This window comes from Leuciscus leuciscus (genome assembly GCF_965113295.1).
Source record: "Leuciscus leuciscus genome assembly, chromosome: 9".
Taxonomy (NCBI): Eukaryota; Metazoa; Chordata; class Actinopteri; order Cypriniformes; family Leuciscidae; genus Leuciscus; species Leuciscus leuciscus.
In genome coordinates this window covers 12242600-12270370 of record NC_138733.1, presented here as the reverse complement: position 1 = coordinate 12270370, position 27771 = coordinate 12242600, and the positions used below count along the sequence as shown (strand labels likewise).

The 27771-nt window shown below is 42.3% G+C and overlaps 1 protein-coding gene and 1 long non-coding RNA gene across 2 annotated transcripts in view; both read right to left on the bottom strand.

The window, feature by feature from the left end:
- The window catches only part of LOC309507059 (uncharacterized protein), a 275228-nt gene that overhangs the window by 102812 nt on the left and 144645 nt on the right, over positions 1-27771 (bottom strand). The window lies entirely within an intron of this gene.
- LOC309507130 lies at positions 20943-26894 on the bottom strand. Its single transcript, XR_014209023.1, has 3 exons — positions 25624-26894; positions 23765-24086; positions 20943-21246 (listed from the first exon to the last, which is right to left on the bottom strand). It is a non-coding gene; the product is annotated as an uncharacterized lncRNA (long non-coding RNA).

The following is a 27771-nucleotide window of genomic DNA, read 5'->3' as shown; positions in this document are numbered from 1 at the left end:
ATCACAGAGAGAGCGTTCGCACACGGTGAGTTTGGGAAACGAAGCCCTGAACAATGCTTATTGGATGACAGAGAAACAATCGGGAGTTAGCTATTTCACAATAAACAAACAAAAAGTGTACACAGCGGTTCAACATGTTGACGTCAGTTAGATTTTTTAAAAGGAAATTAATGCTTTTATTCAGCAAGGATAATGCATTGTCAAAACTGACAGTTAAGGGCGACTGACAGTCTGCTTCATATGCTGTTCTTTTAACTTTGATCTTAAAATAAAAATTGAAATCATACTTTGAATTATTGCACTGAATCGGGTTGACACGCATACGTGCTTGCTTGCTCTTATGCTAAAATATAAATCATTAGTTTACAAAAGATTATGGCTCTTGGGTCTCGATTTCTTTAGTTAAAAAATTACATACAGCATGTTTTTTTTCTGAAATGTGGTGTCTATCAGATATGCTTTGGAATGTAGTGGGGAAAAATTGGAAAATAACATGACAATTTGAAAATAACACGACAAATTGAAAATAACATGACAATACACATTTCAATGCAGTGCTATTTAGAAATTGTAGGCAAAGTGCAAACTGCATCTTATTTATTGAATCACAACTCAACACAAGTAAAAGTGCAACATAAATACCAGACTTGTACCAGACTGTATTTCACGAAAATGACCACCAGGTGGAGCCAAACATCGACTTTTCAAGATCCTTTACAGAGTAACAACAATATCACTATTTTCAGAATTTTTGCAGGCTGAGTTAATTCTTAAAAATATATAGCCTACATTTAACACACAATTTATTGGGTGCCAGTGCCAGCAACCCTACAAAGTATCGGTTTAGAGAATGCCATTTTATTTGACGCATAGCAATTGTAAGCGGTGGTCAAATATAGTTATTGAGGAAATCTCAATCTCTCTCTCTCTCTCTCTCTCTCTCTCTCTCTCTCTCTCTCTCTCTCTCTCTCTCTCTCTCTAATTTAGATACACATATTACATTTCACTGATTGTTCTCGTTGTGTTAGTGTGGGAGAGATCGGGAAGAACAGAAAGACCGGCGGAGGAGTTTGTTTTACTACAATTAAACGAATATTGATCCTGATGCTGCTCGCGCTCGGGCTGCCCTGCGTGCGCGCGCACAGAGGTAAGACAACATCCTACATCAACACATCTTTACTTAAAAATACGACATGATGTATTCATGAGACAAACCACTTAAAACATAACAAAGCACTTGATGAAAAATGAATTTGTAGTAGCCGGTCTGAAAGAGGTTTTTTTATGCGCTTCTTCTGAATGACCTTCATCCTTTCGATCAGAGTTTTGAAAATATAAGTTTTCAAACTGGCAGTTGAATATTTGTTATAAAACAAAGGTTAAAAATAATAATACAAATATAGACGCCCCCCACGGCCCGTCCTCGGGCCGATGCTAGTTAACAGGATATATATATGATCATCTTTGCATTCTGTTTTTATTCACAATTTGTACAGTGTCCCAACTTTTTTGGAATCGGGTTTGTAATCTTAGAGAATTTACGATTCGCATTAGCCAGCACTTTTAAATTTGTTTTGATGTCAGGCTCTCTGGCTCCCGGCAAACATGTGACTATGGTGGCTGGTGTCTCTATTTTCACGTTCCGGGTAATAGAATCGCCAATAACTAGGGCACATTCAACAGGTTTCACTGAGTGGGGAGAATCTATTTGAAGTTGTAATCTGAACGGAAGAGCGGTGTTTTGTCCCCCGTAGGGTTGCCAACTGTCTGAAATAAAAATAAGGAACGGGGGGGGGGGGGGGGGGGGTATCATGATCATTTTGCCAACAATGAACCATGGATTTGTTTAGTTTATAATACGTTTTATTTTTTACTTAAACAAATAAAACATATAGCCTAACATTCAAAACTCATCGGCTTAGACTGCATTTGCAGAAAAATAAACACAACAGTTTTCTGTAGCCTTGTGCGAACTTATTCAATAGAATTAGACTTCTAGAATGTTCTTTCCAGTGCAAAAAATTATATTTTTAATTTAATGAGACAACATTTTAAGGAAGTGTAGTGCAAATATATTTATATAATTATACTTCCTGTACAAAAGCCTGTCATAGAAATCAAAGTTGTTGGCCACACGGACTGATTATAGTGTGACACGCAGGAAGACGATTTGGTGAACGTTCATCTATACACGGTTCTCTATGCTCTGTATAATGCGTTTATGCCTTGATGTAAGTACATCTGCATATGTATGTTTATTGAATGTATGTTGTTGATGTCCCGCGATCGTTCTGCGTTTGCCATCGGCGGGTTTTGAGCGCCGTAGCGGCCGTAATTTGCCGCGAGAGAAACGCCCTAATCAGTATTAGCATCGGCAGTATTCTAAACTGCGTCACCAATGTTGTTTACATTAATAATGTATCATTGCACAATTTATCATGATTATTTGCATTGATAAGGCTGTTATTACTTTTAAGGATGCAGACTTGAGTGTTTAATCATTGTTTATTGCATTCGTTTGACTATCATGCCAGTGTGTATATGATTCTCAGAATATGATTGTAATTATATTTCTTTATTGTTCTTTTAGACCATTAATACAGACATCATTGCCAAAGAATAACTGATCTAGATGACAACGCAAAGACTGTTCAATAAATCCATCTTTGTGAAGAATATGTTCTCCGACCCTTGATTCTCTGACCGGAATCCCGTCCATATTTGGCCGCCTCAATCAGCATATTATAAAGTTGTAGCACGCCTCCGCTACAAAGGTGGTCCTTCGAGCCGGATTGAGAGCAAGATCGAACCAATATGGACAAAGCAGAAAGTGACCTATCTGAGACAACGTCCAGACCTCGACGCAAGATTAATCTGCCTACACATCTGGATGATTACGATGTTGGCTACCATCCTGGTGACCTTCCTCCAAAGGCTTCCTCTCACTGTCCTAGTCAGCCCCGAAGCAGCTCGAGGAAAACGTCTCGCAGTGATGTCAGCTCTCAATCCAGGAAAAGTAGGCGCTCCATTACGTCCGCTGGCGTTTACGTCCCCACAGAGCTCTCTAGCGTCCAGACTGCTATGTTGGAGGAAAAGATTAAACAGAGACAGTATGACAGTCTAAAGCGGCAAGTAGAAGAGGACTCACTGATTGATCTGGAATACCAAAGACTGCAGACACAAGCTAAAGAAGCCCAGCGCATGCAAGAGGAAGCGCTAGCCGCAAAGGAGGCCCTGTTGAAACAACTAGAACGACAGCGCAAGCTTCAAGAAGCAGAGACTGAACTCGAAGTAGCTAAGCTTGTATCCTCCATGCTCTCTGTAGACTCTAGAGCGACCACTCCAGTCCCTATAGACTCTGGTTCTCCAAACGCTCAACAGCTTGCATCACAGCGCAGCCAGGCTTGTTCACCTCAGCTCATGTCTTCCGAACCTCAGCAGCTCCTCTTCCAGTCGCCCGCTGTGACGTCAACGCTACTGCCCTGTATTACAGCACTGCCTGGTCCTGATGTCTCTGCAGCGTCACCTAGACCGCCACATTGGGCCTCACCTGCTCCTCACTCTGCGGATGCACACATGCCCGCTGCACTTGACCCAGGGCCACAAGCATTCTCACCGCCAGTCCCTGATATTGCACCATCGGCTCCTACTGCAGTTCCAGTACACTGTGTGTCATTACCGTCGAATGTGGCCTCTCAGCCTTCAGCAGTGTTCACCATCCCGACCTCCGCTGCGTACCCCATGAGCAGCAGCATGCAGCGTGTGACACAGCAACCTGTTACTGCCACACTACCTACCCTTCACTACAGGCTACAACAGACAGCAACAATGCCGGTGACAACACTTCCAGGTCCGTCACAGCTCCCTGTCTTCAGCCACCAAGCACCGGTGACGACACTTCATGCTCCTGGTTACGTTAAAGCATCTGTGCCTCTCCCCCCAACTGCCTACTCACCTCAACCGAGTCCAGAGCTCCTGCTCGCATCAGCTTATGGCATTCCACGACCCACGTTACCAGTTTTCGAGAGCGGTGCTGAGAGTGACTTTGCTTTGTTTAAGTTAGCATTGGACAATTTGTTGAGTAATCACCATCATATCAGTGAACAGTATAAATACCATGTTCTCTTAAGTCATTTGGAACTTCCTAGTGCCCATCAGCTCGCTAAATCCTTCATGTATCATCCCCAGCCTTACACTGCTGCTCTGCAGGCACTTCAAGACAAGTATGGACAACCGAGACAGCTTGTTCAGTCCGAGTTGGGTGCCATCCTAAGCACTCCACCTCTTAAGTTGGGTGACGCCAATGCCTTTGATTCATTTGCATTGTCAGTACAGTCTTTAGTGGGTATGCTGAGAACTCTAGAAGGCCAGAATGGTTACGAGCTTTTGTGTGGCTCGCATGTGGACCGTCTCTTGAGTAAACTGCCACCAGCCTATCGCGACAGTTTTGTCGAATACTGCCTAAGTCGGGGTATTCTCCAGACCGGCACCGACAAGACCTACACACTACCTGATTTCGCAGATTGGCTCCAGATCAAGTCCCAAGCGAAACGTATCTCTAGCAGAGCTGCGGCTATGTTCCAGAGTGAAACTCTGAAGCCCCCTGGTAGAGTTAGAGGAGCACCTCATCCAAGAGGGCAGCCAAGGCCAGTTCTCCTGACACGTGAGAGTGTAGCTAAGACTCCTGAGTCGACAGCCCCCAAGTCCAGCTCCAAGCCCAAGCCATACTGTCCCCATTGTGACAACAGGGATCACTACCTCAACTCTTGTGAGGCATTCAAGAAGTTGACTACCTCCCAGATTGTATCTTGGATTAAAGATAGTAAACGATGCTGGAGATGTGGACGGTCCCATGCTGTAGAGTCTTGCAACCTCAAACGTCCATGTAGAATCTGTAAAGAGCTACATCTTACAGTTCTTCACGATTCCATTAAAGATACCACCAGTGCTGTCCTCACCGTCAGCCTCCCATCGACCCGGGTTTACTTGGACAGGCCGAACCGTACACCCAGAATCATGCTGAAGGTCGTCAAGGTCCTCCTTCACAATGGACACCACACAATGGAGGCACATGCCGTTCTTGATGATGGGTCAGAGAGAACACTCGTGCTTTCCCCCGTTGTGGAACAGCTCAAGCTTACCTGTACCCCAGAGTTACTTCATTTACAGACTGTTCAGCAATCTCACACAGAACTCGAAGGTTCGTCCGTTTCTTTCGAGGTCTCAGCAGTCACCAAACCCATGCAGAGGTTCACTATCCCCAATGCCTTTACTGCAACCGGTTTGAGTCTTGCAGAACATAACTACCCAGTGGCTGCGCTCCAACGAGCTTATCGTCATCTGAGAGATCTTCCTCTTCCCCTTGTTGACAGAGTCAAACCACTACTCCTCATTGGTTCTGACATGCCACACCTCTTAATGCCGATACAGCCTGTATGCAGAGGACCAGACGGAGGTCCAATAGCCATCAGAACACAGCTGGGATGGTCTCTTCAGGGTCCCATGAGCCCCAAGCAGCCCTCACGGTGTTATCAGCAGTGCCTTCATATCACCACCACTCCGCTTCATGATGATCTGATTCGGCACGTCGAACGTCTCTGGCAGGTCGACACCTTCCCATACAATGAGAAGATGGTCATCAGGTCCAAGCAAGACAAAGACGCTCTCGCTATGCTCCAGAAAGCCACCACCACCGTGAACGTAGACGGCGTTCAACGTTATGCCACACCATTGCTCCGACGCATGCCTATGACCATGTTCCATACCGATAAGGATGTTGTCCTTCCTAGTCTTCGAAGTACCGAGCGCAGATTGGCAAGAGATCCTGAACTAGCAAAAGCCTACTGCACTGAAATCCGTAAGTTGGAATCTGCTGGATATGTAGCCAAGATAACCACAGAAGAAGCACACAATACCTCGGAATCCTGGTTCATTCCGCACCATATAGTACAACACAATGGCAAGAACAGGATCGTCTTTAACTGTTCATTCCAACATCAGGGTCAGTCCTTGAACAGTCAGCTGCTTCCTGGTCCGATGCTGGGACCCTCCTTGTTAGGTGTGCTCCTGAGGTTCCGACAACACACAGTGGCTGTGAGTGGGGACATAAAAGCTATGTTCCATCAGGTACGCTTGTTGCCCAGGGACAAGCCAGTGTTGCGGTTTCTCTGGAGGAACATGTGCAGAGACCAGGAGCCTGAGATATATGAATGGCAGGTGCTTCCGTTTGGAACTACATGCAGCCCGTGTTGCGCCATCTATGCCCTCCAGCGCAGTGCGCAAACCCACCAGAAAGACCAGGTCAGTCTGTTTAACATAGTTGAGAATTCCTTCTATGTTGATAACTGCCTGCATAGCACTTCGAACTCTGATGAAGCTAAGGAGGTAGTTGATGGACTTCGTCAACTACTGTCTGAGGGAGGCTTCGACCTAAGACAGTGGGCCTGCAATGTACCCTCTGTCATCGAACATCTTCCCGCAGAAGCCCGGTCTGCTAACAGTGAACTGTGGTTGACCAAAGCCAGTACAGACCTACAAGAACCCACTCTGGGCCTAAGGTGGGACTGTCTCAGTGACACTCTAGGCTATAATTTGCGATCGACCGAGTCCCTAGAACCCACCATGAGAAACGTGTACAAGACCTTGGCCAGCCAGTATGACCCGCTGGGGTATATCATCCCGTTTACCACCCGGGCCAAGGTTCTCATTCAAGACCTCTGGAAGCAGAATTTGGGCTGGGACGATCTAATAACACCTTTACAGTTAAGAGAGAAGTGGCTAACATGGATACGAGAGATTCCTAATCTGATTCAGCTGCAATTTCCTCGACCTTATACCCCAGCCTGTGCTGATTACCCTAGTGCCATCCGAGAACTCCACGTATTTTGCGACGCGTCAGAAAGAGCATACGGCTCAGTGGCCTATTTGCGTACTACAGATGATCAAGGCCACATCCATGTCGCCTTTGTTCTGGCCAGATCCAGAGTGTCTCCCAGAAAATGCCTCTCCATGCCTCGTTTGGAACTGAGTGCAGCCCTGACTGGCGCACAGCTAGCCAAAGTGATTCAGACTGAGTTGTCTCTTAATCTCCATACAGTCAACCTCTGGTCTGACTCAACGACCGTGCTGAACTGGCTCACCTCTGAGTCCTGTCGCTACAAGGTATTCGTAGGGACCCGCATAGCAGAAATCCAGACCCTCACAGAGACGGCTGAATGGCGGTACATTGATTCAGCTCACAACCCTGCTGACCACATTACAAGAGGCCTGACACTGACCCAGATAGCAAGACCCCACCAGTGGAGTTCAGGACCAGACTTCCTCCTTCAACCTTCTGACCAGTGGTCATCTACACCCGTCACTAAGGTGGAATCGGAGATCAGTGAGTTGAGGAAAACTGCATTCATCGGCACTGTCAAAGTCTCCAATAATTTACTTGTGGACCCCAATCAATTCCACACATGGCAAGAGCTTGTTGAGGCCACTGTCAGGTCCCTACACGGGGCGGCTGCTGCAGACAGTGACTCTTCACTGCAAGCTGTTGACTATGTTGAAGCAGAGAAACTTATCCTGGCCCAAGTTCAACAGGACTCATTCCCATTAGAAGTCCAAGCGTTGAAGACTGGACAGCCGATTTCCGCTACCAGCCGTTTGGCATCCCTTGCACCAGAGTATGATAAGGACACAGGTCTCATCAGAGTAGGGGGACGGTTGCGTAGAGCGAGTGACCTCGACCTTGATGCCATTCACCCGATACTGTTGGATCCTGGTCATTCCACAACGAAGCTGTTAATTAAAGAGACTGACTGCAGACTCCTGCATCCTGGTTCTGAAAGGGTGCTAGCGGAATTGCGCCGCCAGTATTGGATACTCCGGGGCAGGGAAGCCGTCCGTAAGCATCAACGCAAATGCCAAGATTGTCAGTTCTGGCGAGCCAAGCCTGAAGTCCCCCAAATGGCCGATCTTCCATCCTGCAGGCTGCAACTGCACCAACCGCCATTCTATTCTACTGGGGTAGATTGTTTCGGCCCCCTTTCAGTCAAAGTTGGTCGTCGCCATGAAAAAAGATGGGGCATCCTTTATAAGTGCATGACAACCCGATGTGTGCACCTTGATCTGTTGGAGCACCTTGACACTGATGCATTCCTGCTCTCTCTGCGTCGCTTTATAGCAAGACGAGGTAAGCCCATGGAATTGCTCTGCGACAACGGTACCAACTTTGTGGGAGGAGACCGAGAACTACGTGACACTTTTGATATCATGGCACCCAAGCTTCAAGAGCTGCTTGCTCCCCAGAAGATCAGATTCCGCTACATTCCACCTAATGCTCCTCATTTCGGAGGAACTTGGGAGCGTGAAGTCAAATCTGTAAAGACTGCACTACGGGTCATTCTGCGAGAGCAAACGGTGCCAGAGCCAGTGCTGCAGACACTGTTAATGGAGGTTGAGGGTATTCTGAATGCCAAGCCTCTCGGCTACGTATCTTCCGATGTTGCAGACGTTGACCCAGTGACTCCAAACCTACTCCTTATGGGCCGTCGTGATGCCTCCCTACCTCAAGTCTTTTTCGACTCTACCAACCTGCTCGGAAGACGCAGATGGAGACACAGCCAGGTGTTGGCGGATCATTTCTGGACTGCCTTCATCCGCGATTACCTCCCAAGTTTACAGGATCGGCACAAGTGGAGGAAGGATGGCAAAGAGCTAACTGTGGGCCAAGTGGTTCTTATTGTTGATCCCCAACTTCCTCGTGCCCTCTGGCCTGTGGGCACAGTGACTGAGACGTTGGCTGGACCTGACGGGAAAGTTCGCACTGCTCGTGTCAGAGTTAATGAGAAATCCTACACTCGCCCAGTTATTAGGTTGATTCCACTTCCTCACTTCGAGGAAGAGCCTTAGACACTGTAGACAGACTTTCTTGGTGTTTACAATTATCCTGTCAGATAATTGGGGGCGGCTGTGTACAAAAGCCTGTCATAGAAATCAAAGTTGTTGGCCACACGGACTGATTATAGTGTGACACGCAGGAAGACGATTTGGTGAACGTTCATCTATACACGGTTCTCTATGCTCTGTATAATGCGTTTATGCCTTGATGTAAGTACATCTGCATATGTATGTTTATTGAATGTATGTTGTTGATGTCCCGCGATCGTTCTGCGTTTGCCATCGGCGGGTTTTGAGCGCCGTAGCGGCCGTAATTTGCCGCGAGAGAAACGCCCTAATCAGTATTAGCATCGGCAGTATTCTAAACTGCGTCACCAATGTTGTTTACATTAATAATGTATCATTGCACAATTTATCATGATTATTTGCATTGATAAGGCTGTTATTACTTTTAAGGATGCAGACTTGAGTGTTTAATCATTGTTTATTGCATTCGTTTGACTATCATGCCAGTGTGTATATGATTCTCAGAATATGATTGTAATTATATTTCTTTATTGTTCTTTTAGACCATTAATACAGACATCATTGCCAAAGAATAACTGATCTAGATGACAACGCAAAGACTGTTCAATAAATCCATCTTTGTGAAGAATATGTTCTCCGACCCTTGATTCTCTGACCGGAATCCCGTCCATATTTGGCCGCCTCAATCAGCATATTATAAAGTTGTAGCACGCCTCCGCTACACTTCCATTATAGTTAACTTTCTTTCCAGTGCAAAACAATACATTAAAAAACAGCTAATAAAGAAAATCTAAAATATTGCACTCAAATACTGCATTCAAGCAATACAAGTCAAGTCAAGTTTATTTGTATAGCGCTTTTCACAATACAGATTGTATCAAAGCAGCTTCACAGTATTAAATTAAAATAATACAACAAAGTTTGTTTCAAGAGGAATTTATTGATTGATAAAATTAAATTAAATATCCCCAAAATATCCCCAACTGAGCAAGCCAAAGGCAACAGTGGCAAGGAACCGAAAAACTCCATCAAGTGACCTAATGGTGTCCTAAAACTTGGGAGAAAAAAAAAAAAACCTTGGGAGAACCCAGGCTCAGTCGGGGGCCAGTTCTCCTCTGGCATTTATGAGCTAGAGGACGGATTGTAGTTTGAACTATAGGATTATATGAATGCCTGGCTGAAGAGATGCGACTTTAATCTAGTTTTAAACTGGGAGAGCGAGTCTGAGCAACGAACAGTATCAGGAAGACAATTCCAGAGTTTTGGAGCCAAATGTGAAAATGCTCTTCCTCCTTTAGTGGTTCTGGATATCCTAGGTATGACCAAAAGCCTTGAATTTAGTGATTGTAAAGAGCGCAATGGATTATAGGGCGATAGAAGATCCGTTAAATAGACTGGAGCTAAGCCGTTTAGGGCTTTATAAGTCAGTAGCAATACCTTATAATTAATACGGAACTTTATAGGTAACCAATGCAGTGATGATAAAATCGGTGTTATATGATCATATTTTCTTGATCTCGTAAGAACTGTAGCGGCGGCATTTTGGACTAACTGTAGCTTGTTTATTGAGGATGCAGGACAACCAGCTAATAAAGCATTACAGTAATCCAGTCTCGAGGTCATGAATGCATGAACTAACTTTTCTGCATCAGAAACTGATAGCATATTACGTAGCTTAGCAATGTTTCTAAGGTGGAAAATGGCTGTTTTTGTAACATATGAAATATGATTTTCAAAAGACAGGTTGCAATCGAGTATAACACCCAGGTCTTTTACTGTAGAGGATAAAGTAACAGGACATCCTATGATGTTAAAGTTGTATTGTGCGAGGTTTTGTGGGCGTTTTTTTTTAACCGATAAGTATTACCTCTGTCTTGTCAGGATTTAATAAAAGAAAATTACGCGTCATCCAATCTTTTATATCTTTAACACACTCTGTCAATTTGGAAAATTTTGCGTTTTCATCCGGCCGTGATGAAATATATATTTGAGTGTCATCAGCATAACAATGGAAACTAATTCCACGTTTCCTTATAATATTTCCAAGTGGCATCATATATATGGAAAATAACAGAGGGCCTAATACAGATCCCTGCGGCACTCCATAGTTTACTGGAGTTATGATCGATTTTTCTCCATTTAAATAGACAAAATGGTAGCGGTCAGATAGGTATGATTTGAACCAGCTTAGTGCTTGTCCTTGAACACCAGTATAATTTTGTAGTCGATCTAAGAGTAATGTATGATCTATAGTATCGAACGCAGCACTAAGATCAAGTAAAACTAGTATTGAGATACAGCCTTGGTCAGAAGCTAAAAGTAAATCATTTGTGATTTTAACGAGTGCAGTTTCAGTGCTATGATGCGGTCTGAATCCAGACTGAAACTTTTCATAGATATCATTTTGTTGCAAGAAAGAGCCCAGTTGAGCGGACACCACTTTTTCTAATATTTTAGACATAAATGGAAGATTTGAAATGGGTCTATAATTTGCTAGATTATTATGATCTAATTGTGGTTTCTTAATGAGAGGTTTTATAACTGCCAGTTTAAATGTTCTTGGAACATGACCTAAAGATAAAGACGAGTTAATAATATTGAGGAGAGGCTCTTCCACTACAGGTCACACTTCTTTCAGTAGTTTAGTTGGTATAGGATCTAATAAACATGTTGTTGTTTTAGATGAAGTGATAAGTTTATTTAACTCTTTTTGTTCTATAGTTGTAAAGCACTGTAATTGTTCTTGCGGGGTGATAATTGAAGCTGAATTATAAGGCGCGATTGAAGATTGAACGTTTACAATTGTGGTTCTGATGCTTTCTATTTTCTCAGTGAAGAAGTTCATGAAATCATTACTACTGAACTGTAACGGGATATTTTGTTCGGGTGACGTCTGTTTATTTGTTAGTCTAGCCACGGTGTTAAATAAAAACCTTGGATTGTTTTGGTTGTTTTCTATTAGTTTGTGGAGGTGCTCAGCCCTGGCCGCTTTTAGGGCCTTTTTATAACGTGACATACTGTCTTTCCACGCGATTCTAAAGACCTCTAAATTAGTATGTTTCCATTTACGCTCTAAAATACGGGTTTCTCTCTTTAAAACATGCGTAGTATTGTTATACCATGGTGCTTTATTTTTCTCTCTGACCTTTTTTAATTTAATAGGTGCAACCACATCCAATGTTCTAGAGAGAATGGTGCTCATAGTGCTAGTTAGTTCTTCTAGTTCATCTGTTTGTTTGGGTTCAGGCAGCAGCTGAGACAGATTAGATAAGCAATTTGAGAAATTATCTATGGTGGATGGGACATATTACAGCAGTACGTAATATGCAAGTTACCATGTAGTGATCAGTGACTTCATCACTTTGTGGAATGATATCTATATCGGTTGGATCGGTTCCATGTGATATAATTAAATCGAGTGTATGATTAAGACGATGTGTTGGTCCGGTGACGTTTTGCTTGACCCCAAATGAATTTAATAAATCTGTAAACGCAGCTCCTAACGCATCATTTGGATTATCTACGTGTATGTTAAAATCTCCAACAATTAATGCTTTTGCAATACAAAATTGTAATACAACACCTGTATGTATGCACATGGAAAATCTCACATAAATAAATAAACCTTCAGACTAAGCACATTGTGCAGCTATTTTTTCCATGTGTACTTTTTTTGATTTCTTTACAATGTCAGGCTAAACCTGTACTATCTTTTTTAATATAATCACTCTCTTCACAACTATATTTGAGTTTAAAAAATCCACATGATTAACGTTACATAGCCTACCATATCAGCCTCTGGAGACGTCTGACGGACAAGGAACCTTGACATCGCTCCCTCCTGTGCCCGGACAATCGGCCTTGTATTCATTGTCCCCCACGGGCAGTCATTTTCCCATTCAAGGCGCTCGGAGGTAGTCATTTTTACATTTCCCGCTGTTGTCACTTGTCGTCATCGTTGCTACGATACGTGACTCACAATGACTGAAACGACCAATTAAAAGGGCATTCTCTGATGATGTTCCAAGATGTTAAATTAGAAATTAGTATCTACCGCACCGTCGGTTTTTTTCTTATCATAGCCTACTAATGTCTTCGTTCATAGTCTGACATATATTAGAAGCTATGTGTCTGTCATGGATTTGCACTGAATTGATTCTCAAAAATACGGAACAAAGTGCATTCCGTATCAGTTCAATACGGAACAAGACTTTTATGTGTCAAATACGGAACGATTCCGTATTATACGGAACGGTTGGCAACCCTAGTCCTGCGACTACAGCGTCTCACCGTCACCCAATTGCCCTGCTGCACGGGCTCTACTTCAGCCTGAACCGAACAATATAAAGAGTTCACTAAGCTAGTCGCATCCAAAGCTGTATCTAAAGCTCTTGCACTCTTACAATTAACCTTGATTAAAGCTTGGATGCGTGCCTCTAGTTCTGAAATATAATCTCCATGCATTTATCACATGTAAATCCTGTGCTATATATGTTGCATGAGGTGCAAGTAACAATAAGAGGAGAAGATGACATGACTTACCGTGTTTGTTGACTGATCCTACTCACCTAAGTTGTTTGATGGACTCGTAAAAATAAATAAATAAATGAAGAGCGCACAGATGGCACGCTAACAGGCTAGCAAATTACTAGCGTGTTGTGCTAGCAATAACGATTTAGATTGAAGCTAGCGATGTCAGGTTAATGGGTGATGTTGAGTAAGTTATATTTAGCAGTATAAAACAACAAGGATTGATAGTAAAAAATTATTCAAAACAGAAAGATATACAAAGCTTTCAGACGCACACCAACGCAACAGCTGCAGCAGGAGCAACGAGGTAGACAGCAATTAAACCAACAACACGAAACCAATTAACAGTGATCTACTGATCTTGTACAGATCAGTAGCTGTTGTTCTGGAAATATTCACCCGATTGTCCACCAAGGATTAATATATGTCCATGGATATAGTTAGTTTTGCAGCAGTTTTCAAGACTCGCCTTTGTCACTTTGATTAATTATAAAACTGACATTACTTCAAAAATATTTACTCATCCCAGACAGATCTTCTCACCTTCTATCTTTCTTTAATTTGATAAATATATGTTTTTGAAACCCCATTACTTTGTCTCCTCAAAAAAGATGAAAGATTTCTATCTTTACTTAGCTCATCTTTTAGTTCATTTGTTTTAAGTTTGGAAGTTTTAACTTCACATCATTCATTATTTATCAGACTAAAATAAAGTTTTAAAATTGTCAGTGCACAGATTTATCACAGATTATTTATGTATTTCTTTGTTCACATCTTAACATCAAGGCTTTTCAATTAAAGTAAATTGTAGAATAAACGGAAGAATAAAAATACATAAATGTTAAAGTAATGCAAATATGCAATATTTCTGCCACTCCCCAAAATGATAGAAAACCATCTCTACAAATCTTGATATTTAATAGCAACTGTATTTGAACAATAAAGTAAAAACATTTGCATTCTCAGAATCTCAGATTATTTACTTGAGCAATAATAGCGACCCGAAGTTTGCAGCTCCTCACCACTATGAATATGTGAGTGTTTGTTTAAGTGGCTTTTTTGTGTGAAACTCCTTCCACACTGCGAGCAGCTGAACAGTTTTTCTCCAGTGTGAATTCTTTGCTGATTTGTCAAATGACTCGCTGATATAAAGCTCTTCCCGCACTCGAAACACATGTGATCCCGTCAGAGCCGGCTCTCCCTATAAGCGAACTAAGCGGCTGCTTAGGGCCCCGCCGCCACTAGGGGGCCCCCTAACTACAGATGGTACTCGCCGGTGTCGCCGCATTTTAACAGTCAACCAACCGTTTAAAATCGTTGTCTTCCCTGGACTTGGAAATTTGACCGCAAAAATTAAACGAGTCTATCCAACGGGTGCAGAAAAAAGGAGAAAAAAAATCACATTATAGTAGAGCTACTACTCTAACGAAATCCAAATTTTAAGCAGTTTTTACTGTAGAATTCTTTTTGTATTAATTTTTGAACTTGGCACATTACACAATGCACAAAGAGCGGCCTATTGCGTTTTCTGTACAATTCGCGGCGCTGTTTCTTGGCAACCAGAGGGTGCGTTAAAGTGGACATTATCCCATTAAAGTAGAGGTAGCCTACTCAAACGAAATCCACATTTTAAGCAGTTTTTACTGTAGAATTATTTTTGTATGAACTACATGTAACGTGCAACAATGACTGTAAAATGTAAAAAGTGTTACCTAGCTTTTATTAGATTTATGTATATATTTTATTACTAAACATTTTATATACACATTTGGCTAATGATTGTTCGCTGAAGTAGTGTTTTTGTAGTTGGAATATATAAAAAATAAATACCAACTCAAACTAAAATCTTTTGCAGAATTTTTTATCTCTTTGATAGATCAATATAGAAGAATATGTTTAAATCACTTTAGAAGGAAGCAAAGAAATTACTGGTCCAACTTCTCCCTCTTTTTAAAGTATGGAACAGGGAAAAGAAGTTCAAAGATAGAGACTCCAGCATCACCTGTAGTAGGCCTATGTAACAACTTTATTGAAGATTTTTAATACTAAAGGTTTTAAGCTGTCTAGTGGACAAAAAACAGTTAGTGCTGTTTTAAAATTTACAAAGCATTCAGACAGTAATAAAGTAGATGTAGAAATTTGGCAAATCTGTAATCTTTACTTTTACTGTTTCAGTGAGTGTACTTTAATAAGCAGTAAAATAATTGTGGGCAATCATGTTAAAAGAGGTACAGATGAAATGTGTAAGGGTTAGATTGTATACAGTTGCTGGTTTGCGGTGGCAATACTCCATTATTCACTGCAAGGCAGGGCCCCAAAATTATCCTGCTTAGGGCCCCCAGATTTACAGAGCCGGCCCTGGATCCCGTACAGCATCATGTACTTTTTGGTGCTGTTTCAAATTGTCCTGTCGTGAAAAACTCTTTCCACACAAAGAGCACTTATGAAGCTTCTCATCCGTATGAACCATCAAGTGGCTTTTTAGAATTGAATGACGATGTAAATTTCTTCCCACACTGATCACAATGATATGGTTTTTCTCCAGAGTGACGACGCATATGCGGTGACCTGACAACTGTATGAAGCTCTTCCCACACTGATGACGTGCACGTGTGCGGCTTCTCTCCAGTGTGAATCCTCATGTGTTTGTTCAGGTGGACTTTCTCTTTGAATCCATATCCACACTGAGCGCATGTGAACGGTCTTTCTTCAGAGAGACTTTTCAGATGCTTTTTGAGACGTTCAAGTGTGATGAAGGTCTTGCCGCACTCCACACAAGCATGAGTTTTCACAGAATGGATCTTCTGGTGCTTTTTGCAATTGGCCAGCCGTGAAAAACTCTTTCCACACACTGGACACAAGTACGGCCTCTCAACTGCGTGAACTGTCAGGTGTTTGTTGAGATATGATGAGGATCTGAACTTCACACTGATCACACCTGAATGGTTTTTCATGACAGCGCTGATGACGACTGATATTAATCTTTTGTGAAAAACTCTTTCCACACTGAAGACATGCGTGAGGTTTCTCTCCAGTGTGGATTCTTATGTGTCTGTTAAGGTGGCCTTTTAGCATGAAACTCTTTCCACACTGAGGACACGTGTGAAGCTTCTCGCCAGTATGAATTAGTTGGTGCTTTTTAAAGCTTCCTTTTATTGTGAAATTCTTTCCACACTCAGAGCAAGTGAAAGACTTGTTGGTCTTTGTAGTTCTTCTGCTTTGTGATAAATTCTTTTTCATGACATTATCATGGTTCTTCTTCACTTCATTCAGCTCTTGACTTTGCACTTGGACGTCCATTTGTTCTAAAATAAACACATTAGGTATTTAGATTCAGTTAAAAAGATCAAGAGAAAGCAACAGAGGTCAAGTATTTGTTTGACTCTTATAAGAGTTCTCCATGATATTTACATGGGTACAGATTCGGGAGATTCTGTCATTTTAGTTAAGTTAGATTTGTCTTCTGCTTTTGATACTGTCGACCATACGATTCTCGTTTCTCGGCTGGAGTCTTGCGTTTGGCCTAGGGGGCGAGGTTTTAAGCTGGTTCAAATCTTTTTTAACTAATAGACGTTTCTCCTCTTCCCCCCCAAAATTGATCTTGCGGTGTGCCTCAGGGTTCTGTCTTAGCTCCTGTCCTATTCTCCCTATATCTTCTTCCACTGGGTTCTATTTTTAGGAAACTGGAAAGTTAGTCACCATCAGACATAAGAAATGGGAAGTGTAATAAAAAGTTTATCATAATATGAAAATCTAAGTTCAGATTTTCATGGTTAGTAACATAATTAATCTTATCTAATTAAAATCTACTGCACTCTCAAGAGCGCGTTCTCTCTCTAATGAACTGTCTGTCGCAGTTCAGAGAGGCGGCGAAAGTACAATATTGCACATGCCTCAGGCTAGGGCTGGGCGATATGACCAAAATCTCATATCACGATATAAGTCATATCATATCCCGATAACGATATATATCACGATATAGTACCTTTTCTGTAAATTCAATCAATTAATAATTTAAATATTTACCACATGGAAAATACTTTCTTTTAATATATATAAACTAAAAGAATAGTTTATATTTTTTTTTACATAAAATATGAATGAAATATAAAAGCCCAACATAAAATATTGATATATAAAATGCCAAATGTAAACATTGTACTTTCAAGTTTAAAATGTAGCAGCAATCAGGGCTCTGAATCTGTTCAATGAACAAAAACAAACGAACAAAATTTTGACAGGAACATAACCAGAAAAGGAAACAAAATCTAATTTAATCGTTCTCAGACACACTTATTTGAAAAGGCCAATAACCGGTTATTAACATTATTTGATCATTCTGTTAAATATTTTAATTTGGCAGTGAACCAATCATGAATTCAAATAGTAGGCTAGGCTACTGTGCAAATGTGATATTGACGCATAGCCAATATCAACGTGAGTGAAATGCCCGTGCTCAGCTGTCAAGTCATAGGTAGTCGCAATGGCAATGCGCTGGCGTTAGTTTTCCCGAGGATGTATATGCTACTGTATATGTCACCAAATGTCAAACAATTAGGCCTACATTTCAGTGAAAATGAATAGCAGGTAATATGCAACTTTTTGTTTTTGAAACCAGCGAAAATTGCAGGATAGTGTAGAACATTGATTCAAACAATGTCACATCAGGCACTTAACGCTCTTCTGTAAACGGAGGAAACAGAATAAAACTAAATATATAAAACTAATATATAGGCCTATACGCAAAATATAGGCTATTTCACTTAAATAATTACAGATTAACAAAACGAAAGGAACATTTTTGCTGGCCTCGGTTCATGCAACGGGATCCAAAGTTCACATAGAGGAAACCGAGACGGCAGAAAACGGCATCGTGCTTGTTTTCTGTATTTTACAAAAACTATACAGTTTTGAATAATTTTGTTGTTGTTGCTTCTATCCGTATGACTATACGGAGTAACAGGTCCCTCAGAAGGACAAAAAATCCTGTGATTGCGCCGACGTTCTAGCATTGCTAACTTGACATCGCAGCATGTTCATTATCAAAATAAAATAGTCAACCAAACATATAGAAAGTTAACCAAACCATGTCCATGCTACAGAGGTAGCCCCTCGTTTAGGAACGAGCTCCTTGGTTTGTCTTGGCTGGTCCTTCTCGGAGCCACCCGGTTCTGTCTCCCCCTTCACTCGCCATTATTCACGTTTCTGCCTGCGTCCCCGTGGTTGCGTGTAAGATTGCAGTCATCCAAATGATGAAAAAGTTTTGTCGTAAACAATGTTTTTTTGCGACACCACGATATAAACGATAGAGCATAATATGAAACAATATACTTTTTATATCGTCCATACGATATATATCGTCATATCGCACAGCCCTACCTCAGGCTGCAGGGTCTTATGGCTTCATCCATCCAGGTTGTGCCGCTGGGACTCCTGAGAATGAGAGCATTCATGAAATGGGTTTGTCACTACATTTCAGCCCGACGCGCGATCTTTGCAGCTCTGTAATAGTGACGTGCGCCTGCTCGGCCGTCTTGCGCCACTGGAAGAGCGCAGACTTTTACGCACAGGGAACCCCTCTGGGGACGGTTATGTTGCGAAAAGTTGTGACGACAGATGAGACCTTAACAGGCTGGGGTGCCACCCAGGAGGGCAGAACGGTGAACGGTCTGTGGCAGAGCAGACTACGTTCAGCGCACATAAATTATTTAGAGCTTATGACTGTATGGAAAGCTCTGAATCATTTTCTGCCTCGCCTGCAGGGACATCATGTGCTCGTACGCTGCGACAATACCACGGCAGTGGCCTATATCAACCGTCAGGGCAGCGTGCGCTCGTCAAAACTTCACGCTCTAGCTTACAAGCTTTTGATGTGGAGCAGACGGGTTTTCCTGTCGTTACGCACGACTCATGTTCCAGGCATTCTAAACAGAGGCGCGGATCTTCTATCGAGGGGAAACCCAATCTACGGAGATTGGCGCCTTCACCCGCAGATAGTGGATATGTTATGGATGAGATTCGAACAGGCAACCGTGGATCTATTCGCCTCGCGCGAAAACTACCATTGTCCTAGGTTCTTCTCGCTAAAGGACGTGGACGCGCCCCTCAGGGTAGATGCACTGGCCCACCCGTGGCCCAGAGTGCTGCTGTATGCTTTTCCTCCCCTGTGCCTGATAATTCCCACACTGGCCAGGGTGAGAGAGCAGGGCCTGTCTCTCATTCTGATAGCACCCAGGTGGCCCAAAGCCGGAGATAATCCCTCTGTTATATGCCGAGCCGTGGCGCAGAGGTTCGTCAGCAGCATGTCCACTGAGGCTGATTCACTTACATCACACAACCTCACATCACTCTGAAAATCCAGAGACAGACGACACTCGTCCAGACCATCAAAGATGAACAACACTTTATATTTGTCACTGGATATTTCCATTTCTTTTGTTTCTGGGAAAAAGACATGAAGAAGACCTGAAAGACTGAATGTTTTGTCCTTCATCAAATTGATCTCTCTGAAAGGAAGTGGAAATATGAGCTGTACGTCCTGATTCTCTTTCTCTTCAGCCCAGTCCAGGATGAACTTCTGCACAGAGGCTGTTTTTCCAATGCCAATATTCCACAAAGGGAGTCGTCTGTCTCCCTTTGTCAGCACAGTTCTGATGGGTTTGTCTTGTCCAGGTAAAGGTTTAAAGATGTCTTTGCATTTGATCGGTGTGTCCTCTGTTGCTGCTCTCCTGGATTGTGTCTCAATCTGTCTCACCTCATGTTCATTACTGATCTCTCCACTCTCACTCTCTGTGATGTAGAGCTCTGTGTAGATCTCATTCAGGAGTGTTGGGTTTCCATGCTTTGCTGTTCCCTCATGCAGACACTCAAACTTCTTCATCAGATTTGATCTGAACGTGTTGAGGACTTCAAGGCTGTACATTTAAAATACCACATTATTACATGATTTAATAAGCACAAAGTCTTTTTTTTTTCATTCTATATATCTTCAAATTATATATATCTCTGCTGACGAACTGAGCTATTACAGAACAGATTTAATCCTTTATAATAATAATCATTTAAAGGCACACTGTGGAGAAATTGTGTTTTTGTCAAACAGCGACCCCTAGAGTCGCTGTGGAATACTTGCACTGTCGTAAATACCCCTCCACCCCCCCAACCTCTACGTTAGACTTATTTATGTCTTGATATTTATGTGAGATATTGTAAACTGTTCTCATGATAATCGCAAGAATCAACGTCAACAGCGTCATCTGATATCCCTCAGGACTACGTGATAAATACACCTCACAACACCTGAGTTCAGCTGGCAAACTAGTTCGTGAGGCAAGCTAGGCAATAAAACATAACGCAAAAAAACACGTAAGAGAAACGAGTGTTTGTTAGCAAGTCTGTTAACAGCTCTGATAATCGAAAGCTAGCTAAACATATGTGGAAATTATTGGACTGGTCTAATTATCAGCAATGGATGAATGAACAGCATGTAAAAAAATGACATACTACAAGCAAGCGCAACAACATACAACATAGAATGCAAACAAGTTTACAAATAAGAGATTTATTTACTGGCCACTAAATGCGTTTTCTCAGATCGGATTTCTGATTTATCAAAACGATTCTGTCACAGGCCGGGGCGAGTGCCAGCGGGCCACCCACCCCTCGCTTGCGTACCGCCCCTGAGGAGCTGACCGTGGACATGAAGGAGGCAGACACAGAATTAAAATTAAATGTTCTTTATTAAATAATAAAAACAATCTTAAGTCTCTTCAGCATTCTCTTATTCGGGGAGCAGGTTCTTCACTGGACTCAGACGGAGAATGGAGGGTACGTATCACTCACAGCTTTAGCAGGCTCTTCAAGCTTCAGCAGAGTCTTCACTGGACTCAGACAAAAGCTGTGTCCCAATGTGAAGGCTGCATCCTCCGAAGGCCGTATTTGAAGGACGATTGGCCGCATTTGAAGGCCGATTGCATCACAGCGGCGCGACGAAGGACGTCCCGATTCAAAGGCTGCATCCTTGGAAGGTCGCATTTGAAGGCCGATTGCGTCACCGCGGCGCGATGAAGGCTGTCCCAATTCAGTTCTGCATCCTCCGAAGTCCGTATTTGAAGGTCGGTTGCGTCATCGCGACGCGACGAAGGCTACCCTGATTCAAAAGCGACGCCAAATGCGTCCTTCGTTTCCCCGTGAAGGGAAGGATACATAAATGAACACTTAGCGGCCTATCCTACCCTATTCTACCCCATAAATCATTGCGCGCCGTTGACGAGAGCATTTATTTATTTATTTTTAAAGGCGGCCGAGACTAAAGATCGGTGGTGGACAGCAAATTCACATTTAAATGTAAGTATTATGTTTTCATTTATTTAAATGGCTAGCGAAACCGAGTTAAAGTTTATTATAAACTACATCTTAACTCCTTCGTCACCATTGCGTGGCTTCATTTGTCAGGTAGTTTGAGGCAAAACGTGTGCTAATATTAGTTTAACGACCTATTTGTAATATTTGCACTAGTCTATCTTACTTGTGTATTAGGCTAAAAGAAATATGCTAAAGAAGTAAGCCCACAACAATAAGAAAAGCAGTTGCAATGGGGTTTCACTTTTATGTGTTTTTTTAGTGCTATCATGAAAGCTATGTGGTTTTAACCAAATTTGAGTATATAAATATGATTTCTTAAGTATTTTGTATGCATGTCTTGATGTGTCATATTTTGCAGTGTTAAGATTGCACCCCTGTGTTAAGCTTTTTTAGAGCAATTCAGGAGAAAAAAAATACAAAGTATGTCTGCAATGTATTGTGCTGTTGTTGTTAACAAGCCATGGTTAATTTGCCCTGCCCTTAGGATTGCAAGTGTCCTGGGACAGGTGAGGGTGTGAGTGGGAAACCCACTGCTGAAACTTGGCCCTGGTTTGTCCTCAGGGCCCACGGTGAGGAGGAGCCAGCACCAGCAGCACCAGCACCAAGGCAGAGGCGAAGAGAGCAGGGAGAGGATGGACAGGCTGTTTTCTCTTCTTGAGAAAATGATTGAAAAATAAAAAAAAATCTACATATTCTTTAACTTTTTTCACTATTTTTTAAAAGGAAAGAAAATCTGTACATTATTTTTATGCAACTTTAAATGTGTAAATAAAAGAGAATGAATTGTTCTGAACATTGTTTATTTTTTTGACAGTCATTTTTTCTACATGAAACAAACTCTTGTATACCTTTTTTTTTCAAATAAAATTGGTAAATGAAAATAATTTGTTCCATGGCCTACATTAAAGTACTTTTTCCAACTCTTAACAACATACGTTAAACATATCAAAATCAACAAACATTTACAGTACATAAAATAAGAAAAAAAATGATGTAGACTATTATTAGAATTTATTAGAATAATAATTAGACTTTCAAAAAGAGTAATTTCTGAAAAAAGTACTTTTAATAACAAGTTTTTAGTATCAAGAGTAAAACTAGAGGTATGTATTCTGCAGGGGAAAAAACTCCTTGTCAGGGTTTTTATTATAGTTTGTATTTATATTATGCTACTCCTGCATTTTACTTATGAATATTTTCAAGGTTGTTACATTATATACTTTTGTGTAGTTTAATGTAAAATCATATGTGAGGGAAAAAAAGGTACTTCCATAGGTTACTTCACATTTGTACGTGAATATTTAATGAAATATGCAGTTCCGAAAATTAAAATCCCATATCAGTTTGAAAATTAAAGTCTCATATAAGTTTGATATGTCCCATATATCAAAGGACGCATCTGAAGCGTTCGGACCGGTCTAGCCTACGGAGGATTGTTCTTGTCGCCTGGCAACCGTGACAGCTGCCGATGACGAGCGCGAGAAATACTGGACTTTTTTATATTCAATTGGGTTTTATTTTCAAACAGGGCTAAACCGAAAATACATGACCTGGCAGCGCCGGGGCTGAAACATCCTCACCATGTCCTCCAGTAAAATATAAAACATAAAAATGACAATAGCCAATTCTGGCTCCATAGCTGTTTACTCAATTAGGCTATATCGAATGAATGATCAGGATGACAGCTGTCCTCTCGCACCGTTGAGGAGCGGTGATCAGAAACACCTGGTTGCGCAATTAGGAAATCCTATGAAGGCTACATGGTGCGTCCTTCGGAGGACGCATAGGCTGCATCCTTGAAGTCTTCAGTCCTTCGAAGGATGCAGCCTTCACATTGGGACACAGCTAAAGAATGGAGGGTACACATAACTCACAGCTTTAGCAGGCTCTTCACTAGCCTCAGACAGATAATGGAGGGTACGTATAACTCACAGCTTCAGCAGGCTCTTCACTGGACTCAGGCAGATAATGGAGGGTACGCATAACTCACAGCTTTAGCAGGCTCTTCATTAGCCTCAGACAGATAATGGAGGGTACGTATAACTCACAGCTTCAGCAGGCTCTTCAAGCTTCAGCAGGCTCTTCACTGGACTCAGACAGAGAATGGAGGGTACGTATAACTCACAGCTTTAGCAGGCTCTTCACTAGCCTCAGACAGATAATGGAGGGTACGTATAACTCACAGCTTCAGCAGGCTCTTCACTGGACTCAGACAGAGAATGGAGGGTACGAATAACTCACAGCTTCAGCAGGCTCTTCAAGCTTCAGCAGGCTCTTCACTGGACTCAGACAGAGAATGGAGGGTACGTATAACACAGCTTTAGCAGGCTCTTCACTAGCCTCAGACAGATAATGGAGGGTACGTATAACTCACAGCTTTAGCAGGCTCTTCACAAGCCTCAGACAGATAATGGAGGGTACGTATAACTCACAGCTTCAGCAGGCTCTTCACTGGACTCAGACAGAGAATGGAGGGTACGTATAACTCACACATGGGCGTAGGTTTAGGGGGGGACGCTAGGTACTAGTCCCAATCAATATTTTGAGATGACAAATTTGTCCCCACCAATATTTAGCAAGCTCCTTTGAACTGCTATTTGGATCTTTGCGCTGCTATTTGGATCGATTCCAACGGCCAAAACAACGACAGTACAAGAAACGCCGTAATTTGATTGGCGGCGGTGTATCTGACAGGCTACACGCGCGGGCCGGGACTACTTTTGTGCTTGCACTGGCAGCGAGCGGGTGGTGTGTGTGTGTGTGTGTGTGTGTGTGTGTGTGTGTGTGTGTGTGTGTGTGTGTGTGTGCGCGCGCGCGTCGACGACGCCGACGGTAAGTTACCAGGGCTGTCTCTCTGCCACATCAAAGGCCAGAGTAAAACATTTTAATATTCCGTTTTTTGCCACTTTTTATACTTTGTAGATAGATCAGCTATGCCACCCAAGAAGAAGAAAGGGGACATACGAAGCTTTTTCATAAAGCAGAGTGTAAGTAGGCAAAATAACTAGCCACACAAATAAACTAGCAGTAGTGACTGACCAGGCTTTCAAATGCAGATTCTACTGTGGAAAATAGTATTGATTGGTGATAGTGTGTGTTACCATGTTGTTACAGTTAAACCTAGCAGCAGCAATCTTTCAACTAAGGTTAAGAGTATTGATTAGGCTGTTCAGCACTGATAGACTCATAGAAGTCACGCTATCATGATAGAATGCAGCAAGTCACTGAATGTTAATTAGCTGACCTTAACTTAGAATCTTGCAGTCAACATAAACAGTGGATCTGAGACATTTTTCGTTTCTACATTCTATTTATGTAATGTATTTGTGAGTGTAGCCTAAGAATTTAATATTTAAGAATAGAATATATCAATAGAATTTGATATAGAATAGTAGATACAATTTTAGTATTAATGGAATACTGTAATCATGGATAATAATAATAATAATGGATTTGTTGTGTTGAATGCATACTATGATACGTGTGTATTTTATTCATTTGTTCATTATTTAATTACATATAGAAAACTCATTCCAGGGGGAGGGGGAGGGGGATGTCCCCACCAAAGCTGAGGCCAAACCTACGCCCTTAGCAGGCTCTTCACTAGCCTCAGACAGAGAATGGAGGGTACGTATAACTCACAGCTTTAGCAGGCTCTTCACTAGCCTCAGACAGATAATGGAGGGTACGTATAACTCACAGCTTCAGCAGGCTCTTCACTGGACTCAGACAGAGAATGGAGGGTACGTATAACTCACAGCTTTAGCAGGCTCTTCACTAGCCTCAGACAGATAATGGAGGGTACGAATAACTCACAGCTTCAGCAGGCTCTTCAAGCTTCAGCAGGCTCTTCACTGGACTCAGGCGGGGAATGGAGGGTATGTATAACTCACAGCTTCAGCAGGCTCTTCAAGCTTCAGCAGGCTCTTCATTGGACTCAGGCGGGGAATGGAGGGTATGTATAACTCACAGCTTCAGCAGGCTCTTCAAGCTTTAGCAGGCTCTTCACTGGCCTCAGGCGGGGAGAGGAATGAACAGCTGTGACTGCGAGTGAACAGCAGGACACAATTCCCACACTCGTATATTCACCAACACACTGTAAGGTTTCACTCGTGCTCATTTCCACAATACAACTGCAATTCAACAGACTCACGGTGCAACCAAGGCTTACACCCGCAATCCAGCCGAAGTCTTTTCTCGCTCGCTCGCTCTTTCTCTCTCTCCCGCGGCTTGCGGCTTCCGCCTCGGCCTCTGCCTCCCTCACCTGCTGCGTGCCTCACGTCCTTCCTCCTCTTGCCGCCAGAATAGCTTTTATAAACCTCTCCTTCAATGCGTGTCCCAATCACCGTTCTATATCCTCTCCTCTCACACCTGCCGCGAGTTTTCCTCATCAAGCCTCCTTAGCCGCCATTACTCACATCGGAAACCGGAACCGTCTTAATGTCACATCAGAAGCACTCCCCGGGGGAAACACGTTCTCAAAAAAAAGGTTCCGCTCAGCCGCTTGTCACCCCGTGACAATTCCATTTACACCTGGTCACATAAATGTGTTTTTGCGAAACGGATTTAAATCCGATCTTCAATTCTCGCGCTATGCAGATTTAATGGAGTGCACTTCACCGAAAGCAACAGATATGAGCTGCATTTTATTGATCATCAGCTAAAATTTCAAAATCAAAGACAGCAATAAGAGAGAGCAGTAACAGCCCTGGTAAGATCATTTCGTTTCTTTACTTTTAATGATGATGATTGTGTGATAAGCGTCTGCGACTTACTTTCACTTTGATTTGCGATAGTTTGCACGTTGGCTTGATGAATCGATGCTCAGCTGCGGTAATGCGTGTTCCAGTAGCGTCGTCATATCTGGCAATAACATAGACTATAACACGCTCTCACACGTTTTTTTATTTATATATTTTTAAAATTTTTGGGAGGAGTACAATTTACATATGTGGTTTCAACAACCAGATGCACACTTGTCCAGTTTCGTCTGGAATGCGTCTCAGACCTCCTCCTTAAGTGGTTTGAGCGATCGGATTCAAATCCGTCTTGAATGCGTTTCGGAGGACATTTACACCTGGTCTTTCAACTATCCGATCTGAGAAAACGCATGAAGTGGCCATGTGTAAACAGCCCCCATGACAAAAACATACGCACGAAAGCCGAAAATAAACGCTGGTTGGCCTCTCACGTCCATAGACAGTATATAAACGCTCACGTCCAAATTTGAGGAAGTGGTGGGGGAAGTGACGTATGCCGTAAAGCAGTCGAATTTTGTAGTTCTTTTTGTGCTAGGGTTACTACCCGAACCCCGAAGTTACGTAGTGCCAGTAAAAGTGATACAGACCCCATCAGGCTATGGCAGACGTGTCATTCAACCTATTGTAAGTCGATGTACCATCACAAGAGTCTTGGAAATATATTATGAAGGTTGAAAAAGCTACATAGTGTTCCTTTAATACAAGGTCTTAAAGTATTTCATTGTCAAAAAGCGCTTTATAAGGCTGATCTTATTATTTTTTAAATAAAGTTTTCAGTTTTAATCTAACAAAATCATCTTCTTGTCATCTTCTTCCCATCTTCTAAAGGTGATTTAGGGCCCTATCTTGCACCCAGCGCAATTGACTTTGTACACCGACGCATGTATCATTCCTATTTTGCACCCACGCACAGCAGACTTTTCCCTCCACAGACGCTCGTCGGTAAACTAGGAAATACAATTGCGCTCCCCGGGGCGGTTCAGCGCAAACGTTCCCTGGTGCTATTTTGCAGGTTTAGAAACCAATTTGGTTGCGCATGTTATTCATATGCTATTTTAAGGGCACATGCTTGGCCATAATGTAGCGTGTGCACAACGTGCATGCACTTTGATTCTCTCATCTACACAGAAGCAGCAGTTCTCATTTTTGCAAATCATACAATATTACAATAGATAGATAGATAGACAGTTTATTATAAAAGCAT